Here is an 18,810-nt window from a genome sequence, read left to right as displayed (position 1 = left end):
AAAATTGTTATGCTTATGATCAGAGTACAGGGGGAAGGAAACCTGTGCAATTTTTTTAAAATTAGGATTTTTATGACAGCTGCTAGACTATTAGATGCAAACAAAAGAATTACTTGATGCACTCTGCATTTGAAATTCACATTTAACTTACTGAACCATTAGCTTGCTTAAGATGAATGACTGAGGAATCATGACACAAAAGACACAGAAACAATTTTATTTCTAATTGAGAGAAACTCAGAAATCAAAACTGATTAAAATATTCATATGTGCAGTTTCCAGTTAGTAAATGAAAAAAAAATAGCGATGAATGCTTAGAAATCACCCACCCACCAAATATTCTGGGTAAACAAGGAACATTTTAGAAGTTGTGTTGTTCAATCTCTTCCTCTCTGCATGTATGTGTGATATGTGTATATATATGAAAAAGAAATATACATATAAATAAAATTCCATCTTCTTTAGTTTATTTACAGTTGGCTGGTGCACACATTGCATAATTGGACTGTCCGTATTAACACTTAGAATTGATTATTTTTATGGTAGAGGTATGTATACAAAGACAAAATAATGCAAATGAAAACTAAACTGACCTTTTGCAAATATATAAAACCCTGTGAAATATGAGGATTTCTAAGTGTCTTAGTACCCAATTCCTTTTCATGTGTAATATATTACACCACTGAGACACTGATTAATAATGAAAAAAATGAGATTAGGCAGGATCTAGCTGCAAGATTTCCGTAGACCTCCCAGCAACATTGATCCTCAAGTGGAAATGTGAATAGCCACATGCTGAGGGACTCTGGTTTAAAAAGCTGAAGAAAAAGTGTCTGGGTGATGAGGAAAAGTTAATCTCCTGGATTGCAATTACCATATGCTGGTTTCCTATAAATAAAGATGACACTAGACATTAGTAGATTTTTTCCGATTTGAGAAACAATGAGCAAGCATGAACCTGGAATAATTCATGTTCCGTTTACAGAAATTATCAAACTATTAGGCTCTGACTTATTTTGTGACTTGTGAAATTGGGAACGCAGGTATAAACTCCATGTGCTGGAAGTTGAGAGAGTGCACTCATGTTGAATAATAAATGTATGCATCTATGACAATTCACCATAATATGTGATTTATTACTTTTTTGGAGAACATCCTTAACAATAATATTCTTAAAAGAAGACACTGCACAAATGTTACCAGTAGAAAGTGTTTCAGAATCCTTATAACTCAAACTAAAAAATACCCTACCAAAAAGCAGAGTAAACATGAAAAAGATATAGGGTTGTCAACTTTCTAATAGCACAAAAACGAACACGCTAGCCACGCCCCTTCCCCGAGACCCTGCTCCCCGCTCAGTACATTCCCCCTCACTTGATGGCTCGCTGTCCCCCACCCTCAGTCACTTTCACTGGGCTGGAGCAGGGGGTTGGGGTGCAGGATGGGGTGAGGGCTCTAACTGGGTGTGTGGGCTCCAGGGTGGGGCCACAAATGAGGGGTTATGGGTGCAGGAGGGGGCTCTGGGCTGGGGTAGGAGTTTGGGGTTCGGGACGGGGTGAGGGCTCTGACTGGCGTTGTGGGGTCTGGGGTGGGGCTGGGAATGAGGGGTTTGGGGTGCACGAAAGGGCTCTGGGTTTGGGGCCAGGGGCTGGGGTTTACCTCCTGGTCAGTGGTCCAGCAGGGGTCTGAGGCATGCTTCCTGCCTGTCCTGACTCTGCACTGAGCCCCAGAAGTGCAGCAGGAACTTCTGTGCACTGCTCTCAACTGCAGGCACTGCCCCCGCAGCTTCCATTGGCTGCAGTTCCTGGCCAATGGGAGTGCAGAGCTGGTGCTTGGGGTGGGGGCAGTGTGCGTAACCCCATGGCCTCCCTGCCTAGGAGCCGGACCTGCTGGCTGCTTCCGGGGCACAGTCCAGAGCCAGGACGGGTAGGGACTAACTTGCCTTAGCTCTGCAGCACCTCCAACTGGACTTTTAATGGCCCGGTTTGTGGTGCTGACCGGAGCTGTCAGGGTCCCTTTTCAACCAGGTGTTCCAGTCGAAAACCGGACACCTGGTCACCCTACACAGTAACTGTAGATGACTAATAGATCTATTTGTAAGTATTTCCCACTCTGGCACACTCCCACTGTTAGCAAGTTACTGTTGCTGAATTAACTGACTACAAAGTATAGGCCCAGCACTGAAGATGGTAATTTGGCCTGACGTAATGGGCCAAAAGCATAGAGAATCAGATATGCTGATTTTCACCAGCGATGCTCCAATTAAGTTTTTGCATCATCAGGAAACTTGAGCATGTTTGAATTTACTCCCAACAAAGAAAGATACTCATTGTTACTCCATTTTCCTGCGTAGTAACCCAAACAAATAGTAGCATAAAAAGGGTATACAAGGTAGTTCTGTTTAAAGATTGATACGTGTACAATTTAAAACTTTCTAGAGTGATAGGACTACCTCTTGGGTCAGTTTTCATGTGCATGTGGCCAAAGCATGGTATGTGGGCTACTTGGAAGTCCTCTGTGGAACACTAGAAGATTCTTGACCACAGGTTGAATGTCTGTGGAAGGTATTGTATCAACTATCCAACTGTGATATAAAGCTGTAATTCAACACCTTTAAAAATGTTTGTTATCTGAGAAGTAGCTATCATTTTCATCTGCAGTTTAAGGACAGCTTGTGGCTTTCCCTTAGCATTTACAAAGAAAAACAAATGTCCAGGTGTATTTAAAAATGCCAAAGGAATTCAGAGAGAGGACAACTTCTTAGTGTTTTCTTTGGACTCCAAAAATAAGCTGCACCAATCATGCACAAAACAACTATTGGAAATACAAGCATGCTTTCCTCTTGGACTTGCCTAAAACCACAAACAATTGGAAAGACTATATCTAGATGACACACACTGTGAGTGCGTGATTTGTTTAATATTATCCCCATGAAGGCTGTGTCATGAAGGAGCTGGTATCTTGGCAAGTAAGAGAAAAAACTAAGATAACAGTGATAGAATCTCCTATCTCTATTGGAAGACAGTGACCATATCTTAATGAAACAAGCAAGTTGTCCAAACAGACAATACTTTTCCTTTTTGTTAAACATGCCTTATGACAGGTTTAGATACTGATGAAATCTCAGAGGCACAGGATAGCCTAAAGACAATCAGGTTTGCTATCAGTCCTCATCTATCTAGTGAACGCTTACAGCCCTTTAATACGTGGGCTAAAATGAAAGTGATTCCTTACATCTCTTCAGCTTAAATGACTAAAGTTTTGACAACAGTCGCTGGAAGCACAAAAGCTTGAAATTTTGTACAATTTTGTCACTATCAAAGTGGAGGAAGCTTCAACCACTCTTTAGGGCAACAGCTGGCTTTCTGGTTTCTAATGCTTTCTCATAAGATGTTAAGTTTATTCACCCCAGTGGAAACCCAGCATATGAATCGGAGACCCTTCTTTTGCTCACAGTTAATTCTGTCAGGGGTGGTGGTGGACAAAAATCGATTGCATATGTGCACCAGGCTTGCTTATGGTAAGCTGTTGTATTGCACCCATGACATAGAAAATAAATAGTTCTTTAGCCTTGATGTGCTGATCTTGAAATTTTTGACCAATTTCTCCATCCGCAGGCATTCATTCTCAAGGGCTAGCACCTAAAGCTGTTGCTAAGTGGCATATCTGCCATACAGTGGAAACATAACATTGAATTTCAGGAAAATCAATTCAGAGTTTTACAAGATCAAACCCAGAAGACAGCAAAAGAGAAACTGGACTTTATTATATAATGATAATCATTGTACTATACAGATTCTCGAAAGAGATGCATGGCAAAGAAACATCATATTGATTTACTAGTAATAAACTCTGACTGTTATGGTTCCAACTGAGCTGCTTGAATCGCTAGATATAACACTATTGATCAAAAACAGTGAGTATCTTCTTATCTGTAAATAAGGTCTTTTCATTCTATTTCTCAATACTTACAGATTGGTGAAAATGTGGTGAAGCACAACAAGACACCAGATGTCACTGCTGCAGAGTATTGCTAGGGGGAAAAATGGGAATTTGAGGCTTCTCATAAGCAAAGATATCAAATCCAGAAATGGATCCTTTGGGTAACATTTTTGAAAACTAGCCTGACCCATTTCCTCATGAGTCTTACATTTATTATTCAAACAAAAATATTATTAAGTGATCCTGTTTTCTCTAGCTGGCATATGTATCTATTTTCTCTTCAGTAAAAATTTGAAGTGTAGATGAAAAGAAAACAGGTGCTTAAGATGTAAAGTATGTATATTCATTGAAAAAAAGAAAGTTAATAAATATTGTCAGTATATGCTAAAAGAAGTCTGCACTCTCTATAATTTTAACAACATATTTATTCTATTCTTTTAAACAAACACTTCTAGTAACAGTGTCTAAGCTGTGCCTTGCCTATATGAGAAAAGTTGCATCAATTAACAGGCGTGATTTTAAATCAATCTAGTCAAAGTAGTCTGATGACCCTACATACATTCACTTAGACTGGTTTAATCTCTTTAAATATGTTTAACTTAATTTGATAATTTACACAACCAAATGGTTAAATAGTTTAAATACATCCACCATAGGGCCAGGTAGGTTGCCCCAGATTAATTATATAGAAAAGATGGATTTAATTAACCCAGTGCAATTTTTCTCATGTAGACAAAACCAATTCTCACCTTGCTGTGTTCTACCTTACTCTACAAATACTACAGATGCCACAATCATCATTACTATTTAAGTTTTTCATGCATGCTGTCACAATTTAAGGGTTAACTGTACCTTTGACCTCCTTCCTTCTCTTCCTCAGGGGCACCAACTGTAAAGATTCAGGCTTCCCAGTCATCACCTCTCTTAGGCAGAGACTGCACCTCTCTCCCTCCAGACCAGGGGATTAGTCTGACAGTCCCTCTGCACCTCACCATGATTTTCCCCCAAAATCAGACCAGATTCCAACACCTGTGGTTAACTCTTTCCCCAAGAGGTACAACAGTGTATATTAGTTACCAACAAGCCTTCACAAAGCAAAACACATTTATTTTTAGGTCAAAAGCGTTACAGAGAAAACTTAAAACCAATCTTATCATCTGGAATGAGGAAGTGAGTAGGTGACTATACTGTATGACTGGCTAGTTTAATGCTGGACATATTTTATTTTATTATCACCACTCAAAGAAATAGTTATCCTCTAGGTCAGTGGTTCTCAAACTTATTTGATTGCATGCCCCTTCTTTGTGTTTGTAGTTGTTCATGTCTCCCTACCACACAAGTATATATACTGATAGAAAAAATCAACATGCAACTTTCACTTAATATTAAAAGCAGATAAAGCATTGTTTCAGACAGAGCCAATGATCCATTGTAGTAAGAGCAAAAGCAAAATTGTGATTGTAGTTAATGCTTACAATTTAGATGTGCACATCGCGTCATAGCAAATGGATTAATCTACAGATGGCAACAACTTTGTACAATGCTATGAAAGCTTAACAAAAATCCATCAAAATACACAGCACCATCTAGAGTCAAATGCACAGTGTCCTGTGAGGACCTGATATGTCTGGAGGAATCAGCTTTGATAATTACTCAATGTAATGTGCACAGCCTTTTTTTTTTTCCCTTGAAGCATCTCACGCCCCCAGAATACATTCTACACACCCCAGCCTGAGCACCTCTGCTCTCGGTGTATGAGAATGACTCTGGTAAGCTTCAACTGTGAGGCCAACAGACTTCATATAGTAACTAAATCAATGAGGCTTTAAGTCCTTTATCTTTCACCACATTCTGCTTGGTGAAGGTGGTTTTTTTTAAAGGCACTATGTGGCTACATGAAGCACAAGGAGACAGTTGACTGATAATATCATCTTGTGGTCTTACCACTAACTTGTATCTTGAATGACTTTTGGCATATTTGTTACAATATATTTATTGACAGTTGCAGAAAATGTGCTTTGTTGCTCTGCTTGTCATCTGAGCAATGAATAAATTAAGAGATCTACCTGAAACTGAGAGTATTTCTAAAGACTGAAAAGTATTTTTGTTTACTGTTATTATTAAACAGATAGGGACAGACTTTGATACCTTTACTCAGACAGAATCCCACATACTGTATTTGTATTGGGGACTATGTAGAGGTCTCATGCAAGATCGGGGCTCCATTTTAACAAACAGTAAGAGCCAGTCCTAGCTCTAATGAAGAGTCTAAGAAGGCAAGCAAAAAAGTGTGAAATCCGCACCCAGTTGACATGAATGGGAGTTTTGCCATTGACTTCAGTGTTACCAAGATTTTACCCAAAGGAGAAGAGGGAAATAGATTGGAAGCCTTTTGGGATCATCACTCCTACATTTTTATACAATGTCCCGCACAAATGGTTTTAGAATCCTGTGCAAAGTCTGTATGTGTGTTCTGTGTTACACTATCCACATGCCCCTTGAAGAGGTAAACAGTGGGCTCAGAACATCCAACTAGGTGAAGTTCTTTCTGGGAGAGGGTGTGTTTAAGTCAAGGGAGAAGGAGAGTTTCTCAGCATTGATTCTAGGGGTTGGACAGTGTGCTGTGTGGTTGCAGCTCTCAGGAGCAGGTGCTAGATAGAGGATCTGCACTGAGTGAGTGCCTAGACATCCCAAGATAAAGACAGGGCATAGGCTATATTCAGACTTAAAACACAAAGGGATTTAATGTCTAGATTCCCTCACAGGAGGTTGGCAAGTAGCCAAGAGTGGGCACTCAACTGGAGCTGTGACACTTGGTCAGGCTTCCTTGGATGTGAGAAAGCAGGCAACCATATTGATTAAATTCAGTCAGACGTTGAATACTTGGCAGCCACAATAGTGCCACAATTCATAATGGTGTCTCCTTTCCAGTATTGATACAATTAGAGCTGTGCCAAAGACCGATGTGTAACTTGCTCATTCCTTCAGTGACTTGGGTTTTGAGGCTGTTTTCTCCAAATATTCAAGTCAGTCAGTTTAATTTTTAGAAAGGTTTCTGTGAAAGTTTTTATGGGAGCTACTTACTAAAAGTATCTTGTAGAGAATAAAGAAACATGGTTTTCTAGATTCGATGTGTGGTGTTTCATTGGAAATGTCAAGACGTAAAGCCATTAGCAAACCAACAATATAATATCCTAAATAACTGTACGAGATTATCACTACCTGGCATGACTTGGTGGTGCTGTAATGGAATTTATAATCATTGAATGAAAAATCAAAAGATACAAAAAGTAGTGCTCAGCACCACCCTCATTCTATCAATTTAGCAATTTTTGATTGATTATGCCATTCTTTTCATTGGCTCAGATCAAGTTTACATTTCCTTCCGAGCTGCAATAATACAATAATGGTTATTGTAATGAAGTTATTAAATCTGGGATTCAATAATGATGGACTATCAGAAAGATCTTATGAACTGCATTGGCAGTTACAAATAATGGTTTAATATAAACCATTGGTCCCATAGTTAGGAGAAATCAATTTATATTGCTAAAATTGGATTTGTAGAAACAAACATTTTTGTATACTGGGCCAGATCCTGAGCTGATATAAAACAGACTAGCTATACTGCAATACAGTTAGGCCGGTTTACATCATTGGAGGAGATGCTATTATGGTAATAGCAATACTGACAGTCCAAAATATTCAAAAATTATGAGTCAAGTCCCATAATATCATAACATTTGGTTTAAAAATCATGAGATTTTAAAAAAAAATACATTTTGTGTGTGTGGGGGGCTTCTGATTTTTGAACCTTCAGAGTGCAATCAGGTCTCATTTTCAAGCTCCCTCCCCCCCAATTAGAGAGGTACAAAATTTATTTTTTATTTTTAAATGAAAGCTGAGATTCCTAGTTAATCATTTGTCCGTTGGAGCTGAGGCTTTATTGGAAACATCAAATGTTGTGAGACTTGTGATTAAAAAATGCAAGAGTTGTCAACACAGATGTCATTCAACAACTGTAAAGAAAAAAAAAAACCACTACCACCACAGAGGATAACTAAAATAGTAGCTTTTTTTTTAAAAAAAGGTGAGGCTTCATAAGGATGTGCTAACTGGTCATCAAAACTATTGTATTAATACAGAAACAGGCACACAGTAGATCTAAGGTCCAGTAACTCCCAAAGAAGGTGACTTCCTGTCTAACTCCTTGCTTCCCAGAAGAAATTCCCTGTACCTCCTCACAGAGGGTATATCTACACTGCAATCTAAGTTGTGACTGCAGCTCAGGTAGACATACCTGCGCTACCTTTATCTGGGATGGTACAGCTAAAAAGACAGTGTAGACATGGGGGACCAAGCCTAGGCACAGGTTAACAAAGAAAGTAGGTACTGATGGTCCTCAATGTGCTTATAGAGACCACACTGAAGCCGATGCCAGCACTTCTATGTTGTTATTGCTAGCAATGCTAGTGCAGGACAAAACTATCATGGGTCTGTCTACCCAGGCTTCAGTCACAACACAGATTGCAGTTTACACGCAGACTTAACTAAAAGGAGGCATGCAGGAAAGTGGCAGAATAATCAGACTCTGAAAGACTCAAATTCCCCCAACATGATACACAAACAGACTTTCACTCTAAGGTTGGATAATCTTTGTCTCATTTACAGTTTGTATCATTCTATACCAGTGAACAACAATATAAAAATGGACACTTTGAAACTCTCAGCCTTTCTCCTATTTCCACTCCTCAGTGCAATTTGAATTGGAATGACTTTCCTTGTGTTAAAAAAAACAGGAGTACTTGTGGCACCTTAAAGACTAACAAATTGTGAGCTTTAGCTCACGAAAGCTCATGCTACAATAAATTTGTTAGTCTTTAAGGTGCCACAAGTACTCCTGTTTTTTTTGCGGATACAGACTAACACGGCTGCTACTCTGAAACCTTTCCTTGTGTTAGTCCATTTTGACCCTGTAGTGGGGTGGACACCCACTCTGGCCCTGAAGGGGTTAAACCAGTCTGGGGAAGGGGCTGAGGCTGCGAGAGGGCTGCTGCTGGGGTAAGTGGCAAGCCTAAAATGAAAGGGAAACAGCCACAGCTGGGGCCATGCCCCAGTCAGGGCCCAGCTGGCCATTATAAGAGGGCCAGGAGCTCAGACAGAGTCTCTCTCTAGCCTTTGAGAGAGATGGGCCTGGCTGCTGGGAGCTGAGCAAGGTACCTGGAGTGTAGCAGGGCTGGGGAAAGGCCAGAGGAGCTGGGGAGCTCTGGCCTGGAAAGCCCCAGGCTGCAGGCCTTGACAAAGGCCAGAAGGGGTATGAGGTTGCAGAGGACAGCCCAAGGGTAGGCACAGGCAGCAGGTCCAAACCCCCCTTGCCTATGATGAGTGGCTTACACTGCAGTCCGCCCCAGTGAGCGGGGCAAGATGGTGACTGGCAGTAGCCTTATACTGAGGCGAGGTGGAGATAGTGGGTGGCGGTTCCCCTTGGTGGGGAGACCCAGAAACCATGGGGGTACTGCCATGGGGCAGTACCCAAGGGAAAGGGGCCCCGGGGTCTGGGAAGGACACGGGGCCAGCAACAGGTGAGACTTGGGCCTGCAGAGGGTGCTCCAAAGGCTGGAGAGCTAATTCCCTGGACGACCAGCAGGAGGCACCACAGGGTGTGTCGTCACCCTGCTACAGACCCGTGAAGTCAATGGGCACTACTCAGATGAGTAGCTGCTCATTGGTGGGAGTCAGAGGTTTACAGTCTGTCTCTAATAGCATATGTTTCTGGGGTGTTTGTAGCCAGAGTTTTGGTACAAACAAACAAAAAATGACTAGAATGATAATGGGATATGCCATGTTCTCTCACAATGAAGATGTCACCTCAGATCTCAATATCATTGTCACTTTCAATGAGCAGTTTTCATTTTGCTGAATACATTTTTTGAGGCAGAGTACTGGTCCAAAATAAACATTTATTAGCAACCATAGCGAGTCACTGTTTAGAGGTAAAACAAAGAAGCCTCAACCCCATCCAGCAGAACTGTCTCTGGAACAGAACATGCCTTACAGCTTTACAGCCTCTGTAGAATGGCTCAAGATGGAGAAAGGGAGAAAAATTAAGTACTTTCTGATCCATAGTACAGTTTTTCATCTTTGCAGTGTTTTGGGCCCCAATTCTCTCCTGAGCATAAGACTAAGTGACTAGCGCTGTGCCTCTCTCTTTTCTGTATTCCTGCTTGGATGTGTTGAAGGTATTCCACAGGCTCATCTTTCACATTTACTTTACAATCATTCTGATATGAGACACTCTACAAATGAAATTAAATCTCAGTTCCTTTCCCAAAACTTTCACTAGCATCACAACTAGGGCTGGCTGAAAAACAAAATTCAACCCCCAGGTTAGTTCATGAATGAATAAAGTGTAAAATGTACCAGCATAGGTTCATAGATTATAAGACCAGAAGGTGTCCACTGTGATCATTTGGTCTGACTTCCTGTATAACACAGGCCATTGGACATCCCTGAATTAATTATTGTTTGAACTAGACCATATCTTTTAGATCAGCCATGAATGATCTGCACAACAAAACACTGGTGGCTGATATTGGATCAGATCATAAGTTTGTGCTGGCATCAATGAGTTTGAGGCTAGGAGCCACCAAAAAAGTACTGAGAACTAAGGTCTATGACATGACCAGACTGAAAGAGACAGATATCAGGAAAGAATACAAAGAAGCCATGCAATCTAACATCACGTATCTGGCAAAAGAAGAAATGAATATTGAAGACACATGGAACAATGTAAAAAAATGGGATTATGAGAGCGGCTGAATAAATAGGCTACAAGACCAAAATGAAGATACCAAAGTGGATAATGGATGAAGTGCTGCAATTGAGTGACAAGTGTAAGAAGCTGAAGAAGTTTAAAAAGGAAGATGCAAGTCTAAAAACTGAGTTCTATAGTTTAACCAGAGATAAAACAGAAAGTGAAGAGAGACAACTGAATAAATGAACAATGCAAAAATGCAGAAGAACACACAAAGAGGAATGCAGTGCAGGGGTTTATTGGAAGATAAGAGAATTGAGTGGGCCATATGAGCTGAACATGTTGGCAGTAAAAGAAAAGCACAGGCAAATAATGAAATAGCAAAAAATAAGCAATGGAAAGAATATTTGAGGAACTGTACAAAGTGTAGAACATGATAGATGAAACGGTCTTGGAGAAGCTTCCCAATACAAAATGAGGGAGAGCAGAAGTTGGAATTGTGATCAGAAGTAAAGATCTCAATAGAAATTTGAAAAAGAAAAAGGCACTGGGAAGTGACAACATAATGACAGAGCTTCTGCAAGCAGGCAAAAAACACAGGGTAAAGATGAGACACAAGTTATTCAACAAGATTTACAAACAAGGAAGCACTGAGTGAATAGGGGAAAAGGAGATAAGAGAGAATGCAAGAACTACAGAGGAATCAGCATATTGAGTGTGTGGGAAAAGGTTTCACCAAAACATTGCAGAGGTGAATGAAGAGAAATGTGGAAGCAGAGAAACAGGCCAAATTTAGACCAGGACAAAGTATGATGGACCAGCTGATTATGATAAGAAACATTGAAGAAGTAAATAGAACATAACCAAATCTGCTACAACAACTCCATAGACTTCAAACAGGCTTTTGACAGCATTTTGCAGAAAAGGTTATGGTAAATTTTGAGAATGTATGGCATCCCCAAGAAATTGATCAAGTGATAGACAACATCTACAGGAAGTTGATGAATGGTTACATAAGAACATAAGAATGGCAGTACTGGGTCAGACCAAAGGTCCATCCAGCCCAGTATCCTGTCTACCAACAGGGGCCAATGCCAGGTGCCCCAGAGGGAGTGAACCTAACAGGTAATGATCAAGTGATCTCTCTCTTGCCGTGCATCACCACCCTCTGACAGACAGAGGCTAGGGACACCATTCTTTACCCATCCTGGCTAATAGCCATTAATGGACTTAACCTCCATGAATTTATCCAGTTCTCTTTTAAACCCTATTATAGTCCTAGCCTTCACAGCCTCCTCAGGCAAGGAGTTCCACAAGTTGACTGTGTGCTGTGTGAAGAAGAACTTCCTTTTATTTGTTTTAAACCTGCTGCCTATTAATTTCATTTCGTGGCCGCTAGTTCTTATATTATGGGAACAAGTAAATAACTTTTTCTTATTCACTTTCTCCACACCACTCATGATTTGATATACCTCTATCATATCCCCCCTTAGTCTACTCTTTTCCAGGCTGAAAAGTCCTAGCCTCTTTAATCTGTCCTCATATGGGACTCGTTCCAAACCCCTAATCATTTTAGTTGCCCTTTTCTGAACTTTTTCTAATGCCAGTATATCTTTTTTGAGATGAGGAGACCACGTCTGTACGCAGTATTCAAGATGTGGGCGTACCCCTGGATTTATATAAGGGCAATAAGATATTCTCTGTCTTATTTTCTATCCCCTTTTTAATGATTTCTAACATCCTGTTTGCTTTTTTGACTGCCGCTGCACACTGCGTGGATGTCTTCAGAGAACTATCCACGATGACTCCAAGATCTTTTTCCTGATTAGTTGAAGCTAAATTAGCCCCCATTATATTGTATGTATAGTTGGGGTTATTTTATTAGTTTATATTTATCCAGATTAAATTTAATTTGCCATTTTGTTGCCCAATCACTTAGTTTTGTGAGATCTTTTTGAAGTTCTTCATAGTCTGCTTTGGTCTCAACTATCTTGAGCAGTTTAGTATCATCTGCAAACTTTGCCACCTCACTTTTTACCCCTTTCTCCAGATCATTGGTTGAAATTATAGGAAAGAACACAATTATCAGACACATTGATTAACACAATATGTTGGGGAAGAGTCAATCCAGCTTTTATAAAGGGAAATTTCATGCCTCACCAATCTATTAGAATTCTTTGAGTGTGTCAACAAACATGTGGACGAAGGTGATCCAGTGGATATAATAGAAAGCGACAAAGAGCCCCGCGGCACCCCACAGACCAGCAGAAGCACCGGAGCACAAACCCCCATGGGCGAACACTCACCTCCTCAGATGATGAAGTGAGCATTCACCCACGAAAGCCCACACTCCAACACGTCCGCTAGTCCACAAGGCGCCACAGGACTCTCCGTCGCTCCCTACAGATCCAGACTAACACGGCTACCCCTCTGATAGTGGATATAGTGTACTTGGACTTTCAGAAAGCCTTTGACAAGGTCCCTCACCGAAGGCTCTTAAGCAGAGTAAGGAGTCATGGGCTAAGAGGGAACATCTTCTCATGGACCAGTAACTGGTCAAAAGACAGGAAAAAGACGGTTACTTACCTTTGTAACTGTTGTTCTTCGAGATGTGTTGTTCACATCCATTCCAGCTAGGTGTGGAATGGATGGTTCAGGAATATGTATGAGTGAGGCAAGGATATATGCTATTGCCTGATTTGTTCAACTTGGTACTGGAAGCAGTAATACTGTAGCACTAAGGGACTAAATGGGAGGAATCATGTTATGTGGGAGGACAGTGAATAACCTTAGAGTCACAGATAATATTGACCTCATAGCACTGACCAAGGAGGATGGCAATTGGAAGACAAGAGGAACAGTAGAGATCAAGGCCGAAGACAGAGACAAACAACTAGAACAAGTGGGGGGAAATTGTGTACCTTAGAGGATTAGAATTAAAGAATATGAACTATGAAGGTGACATAAAAAGAAGAATTGGACTAGCTGCTACTGTGTTCAGAAAACTCTACAAGATCTAGAAGGCTAAAATGAAAATCAATGTATATGAGACAACTGTCCTGCCAATACTGCTGTATGGGTCAGAATGCAGGAGTGTGAGGAAAGCCAACAAATGAAAGATATTGAATGCAGAAATAAACTGACTGAGGAAAATATGGAGAGTTTCAATGCTGCAGAAAAGAAAAAAAATGAAGTGATAAGAAAAAGTTTAGGAGAAGAAATAACACTGTTACAGAATATTCATGAAAGAGAACTGTAGCCGTTTGGACACGTGTCAAGAATGGACTGAGAAAGGATACCACACTTAAAGATATATATCAGAGTGCAAGAAACTAGAAATAGAGGAAGCCTAAGGATGCACTAGATAGACACAGTAAAGAATGACAGAACACAAAAATTTAAAGATAAATGAAGCCATGAAGCTGGTACAAGATAGAAGGTAGTAGAAAGACTTATGCTGGCACCATCATCACTGTTGAGCTGATGGATGGGAATCAAAGTAGAAAAATGTATCTTTTAGAAAAAATCTAAGATTGATTTAAAATTTCCAGTGATAGTGAATCCACCACAACACTTGGTAAGTTGCTGCAATGGTTACTCTGTGTTCAAAATGTGCACCTTATTTCTGGTCTGAATTTGTCTAGCTTCAGCTTCCAGATATTTATACCTTTGTATAAGAGCCCTCAGTCATCAAATTTTTGTTCTCCATATAGGTGTTTATTGACTAGTCACCCCATGACCTTTTATTTGTTGATTGATTGACACCAGGAGTTCAATCTGTTTCGGTTATCAGTAAAAGGCATATTTTCTGAACCTTTAATCATTCACATGACTCCTCTCTGAACCCTCTCCTCTTTATCTAACATGATTCTTGAATTGTGGAAACCAGAACTAGGCACAGTACCCTGGTAGCAGTCACAAATAAAGAGGTAATATAACATCCTTACTTCTATGCAAGATTCACAAATTGTGAGAAATATTGCATCTGCCAAGCATTAAGGTACAACTAGATTGAATTTAACAAATATATTTCCATGCAGAGCTCATAAAGCTTATTCTTCAGATATTACAGTAATGGAGGGGCCATACAAGTAGAGAGGTACTCAGTGGGATAAATTCACGGCTAGTGAAAGTGAGCAAATTGATGGAGTAGCATGTGATTATGCCAACGGTGGATTTAGCCACTAGCCTGTGAAGAGCAACTCTGCCCTGTGAGCCAAAAGAAAGATTCTCTGTCATCCAGAACTGTGCTAATCTTATCATAGAACTAATTTATGTATCAGATTATTAATAAGAACATAGCTGTCGAAAGGAAAACATGTATGAAATGTAGTTGCAGCTATGTCGGTCCCAGGATATTGGAGGGACAATGAAAGATATTACATCACCCATGTTGTCCCCCAAAGTGAAATATGGAGGCAGTTAATGAGGGGATTTGAACTAGACCTTTAAGAATAGGGAGTCACAGAGGTTAAAAAGAGCAGTGATTTGGACAGGCTTCTTTTGGTATGTGAAAGGGCAGGTGGTCATATGGAGTAATCTGTGATTACAGTCTGTGCCCTGAATCATACAAAGTAGGGACCTGAGCCTGGATCTCCAATGTCCCTCGCCAGTGGCTTAGTTACTAGGCCATAGAGAATTTCTCACTCTCTTGCTCTTGTATTATGACCAGAAATTATAGTTAAATATTGAGAACTTAGGTTTGCTATGCTGCCTGCTGTGAAGGGGAGCAAAACTGCAGAGAAAGCCAGGGCTGTGTGATAGGGGAAAGCATCTATGTGAAATGCATCTCCTCTGTGTAGCTGCCTGCCTTGTGTCTATAAAATTATCTTTGCAGCAAAAATGAGAAGAAGAGAGTGGTGAGTAACTACTTCATGTGGTATGCTGCTAACTAGATCAATAAAAGATCTGCCGAAAAATGTGTTCAACATAAAGACAGCACTAACTCCAAGCACTTTGTGATCTTCCCATGGAACAATGAGGCTCACCATCTGCTGCTCTGGCAGTGCTGCCATGGCAGGTGATGGTGGGGCTGGAGACCACCATTAAGGGACATTTCAATACAGAGCTCTGTGGAGGCCCCAGTACTGGGGAATCAGACCCCCCCAGAGAACTACAACATCTGTATCTTTTCCGGCCCTGCTTTCTAAATTGTCCTGTGGACTTGGGTTCTGGAGCGGGAAAGGGAGTATGAATCCACCTCATGATACTGAGGTTACTGTGGTTTAGAATCTTCAGTATTAAGAAGGAATTGCTTTGAGGAGACAAGTATGTAGTGGAGTGTATGTCATGCACGTAGCTTTATAGCTATCGGACAGTTTGGATAAGTAATGATAAGAAGCACAGAAGAGTTAGGTTGTCTGGAGAAAGAAGGCACAGCATTTTAATTACCTGTGTTTCTTCTTAGCTCAGTCTGACTGCTCAGTCCTTTGGAAATATCTAGTTCAAACTGTGCCTGCTCCAAAGCTTAAAACAGTAATTAACATAGTCACTCCCATACTGATATGGCAACTGTCCATATTTTCATAATTTAAATAATTTATAACCAGTCCTTATATCTTGTTGTAACTACCCTGAAGAACGAATGAAATTGGTTCTTTTCAGCATATGAGTTGCTTTTTTCGTTGTATGGATACATTGCTGGTTATTGTTAAAGGTATATTCTTTTACTGTTCTCTAACAGTATTGTCTACATCTTCCCCATAGAAGAAAAACCTATGTAAGAAGTCAGGAAACTCTGCTGGGGTTTTGTCTACATTGGCCCCCATTTTCCCCTAATGAATCTTACCTTTTTCCCCTGTCCATATTACCTTTTTTGGTGCCTTTTGTATTATATCTGTTCCCTCAGTCATGTTCAGAACTCCTCCCATTAGGGTATCCTCACTGGACCAATGGAGCTATGCCAATTTGCACAAGCTGAGGATCTGGCCCTGAGTGTTGAATCTATTGAGTCTATTTACTGGACTTTTTGGTGGCATTTCAATGCTAAAAATTACAAGTGTACAAGTACATGTCCATAGAATACGTTATTACTATAGCTTGCTGACCCAATCAAATGAGTTCAAAACACAAACATAGATCATCACATGACACTGTGGATTATTTTGCAGTGTAACCAAGGCCATTTGCTTTAATTAGGGTCCTCTGAAAGAGTGATTCAGTAGCAGATGATCAAAGCACAGTTAAACACTCTTTCCCTCCTCTCACAACTCTCTTTTTGTCTACTCTTCTCCTGTGTCTGTTTTCTTTTTTCCTGTATCTTCCCAGAGCAATGGTGGTGAATGTTAATGATGAAATATTTGGTTCTACGCCATCCAATCATTTTTAGAAAATTAAGCCCCATATACTGTATGCTTTAAGCATAATGAGACATTTATACTAATGAATAATAATGATATACAAATAAACTCCACTTCTGATTAGCTGCACACATGTCACTACCTGGTTGGCAAAAAATAATAAAAGAAAATGGATAAGGTGCAATGGATTCTTTTTCTTTTTTTCTTTTTTTCTTTTTTTTTCTTTTTTTTTTGGTCATTTATCGTAGTCAAGAGAAGCAAGTTAGAAAAATCATACAGCACTGGGAGTGTGCAAGGCAAAATAAATTAATGTCTGCACAACTCTGCCATTTTAAAATAATGTTCTCATAAGCAGGTCTGCATGAAGAAATGATGGTAGGTGATATTTCTGTTTAGTCAGAAGTGACAGAGCCATTTCATTTCATGAGCAGTCAACAGTACGCACAACCCAATAAAAATAACAACAACCAACCAGCAAACCAAAATCTGTGATAATATTAGAAGAACATAATGAAGAAAGAGAGTTTGAGGATTATGGAGCAGATTTTGATCTTAGTTACACTACTCACAGGGGGTGTGGCAATGGTGGGTTTCTCTCTCAATTCATCTGGGTGAGAAAGTAAAGATTGAGTGGCACTTTTCATGCTGATAGATCTTTTTTGCTGAAGCAGCGCTACCTTCCTTGGAGCAGGTTGCTTTAGAAAGAATTTTGTGATTTTTTTTCCAAGCACTGTGCTTTAACTGTATTTTAAATTTTATTTCCAGAAATGGTATGTCCCCAGGGTAGCATTTCAACATGTTAGGGACCAGGGGCGGCTCTAGGGATTTTCCTGCCCGAAGCACGGCAGGCAGGCTGCCTCCGGCGGTTTGCCTACGGAGAGTCCGCTGGTCCCGCGGCTTCGGTGGACCTCCCACAGGCGTGCTGCCTCAAGCACGCACTTGGCGTGCTGGGACCTGGAGCCGCCCCTGTTAGGGACTTGGAGCCAGTGCCTGCACCACCACAGTCAATGGGAACACGATGAGATGTTTAATTCTGCTTGCTTTACTCACTCAAATAGTCCTATTGATTTCAGTGGGATTTCAGTGGGATTTCATGTGAATAAAGGGGCAGGATTTGGTATGATTTAATTTATGATTTAATACTCAGGTACCGATGCTCTTCCAAAGTCACATTGTTGGTAATCTATATAAAAATCATCTGCAAAAGACAAATCAAAAGCGGACAGTCCAATATTTCTTGCAAACTAAAGCTCTTCTTATTTAGGTGAGAGTTTTAAGCATGCAAGGATTATGCTCCAAGAGTACATAGCTGTTACTATGGGGATCAGAAGATGGCTTCATAATTGCTGCAATGCAATGTACTGAGGATGAAATATTGCTGACAGTTAAGAGCAGTAGAAAAAGTGGGTCTGAATGTCCTTTCACTAGTACTTGTATAAATGAGCGGACCATCAGGCCCTATATTTTGTTATTGTAATGGAATGGAATTCAGGACAAGTTTGGGTTTTCAAATGTATAAATAAATATGGAGGATATATTGGTGGATTTTGATTCAGACACAGTGACAGCAAAGGACAAAGCCCACATTGCAAGCTGTACAGGAAAAAAAACCCAAGATGACTTAAATGACAGCATCTATATAAATGCAAGAGGAACTATTGCAGTACAACGTGTCAAAAATATGGAAAGAAATAATGGTGTCTGCAGACAGAAAAATGTAGGGTGCAAACAAACTTGAATCTGGTAATTTTAGAGTCCACATATTTTGCTGTTTTCTGCTGAAACCAAATTTTCATATTAAGAAAAGGTGTCTAG

Source organism: Mauremys mutica, chromosome 1 (genome assembly GCF_020497125.1).
Source record: "Mauremys mutica isolate MM-2020 ecotype Southern chromosome 1, ASM2049712v1, whole genome shotgun sequence".
In the NCBI taxonomy this organism is placed as follows: domain Eukaryota; kingdom Metazoa; phylum Chordata; order Testudines; family Geoemydidae; genus Mauremys; species Mauremys mutica.
Note: the sequence above shows the minus strand (reverse complement) of the source record.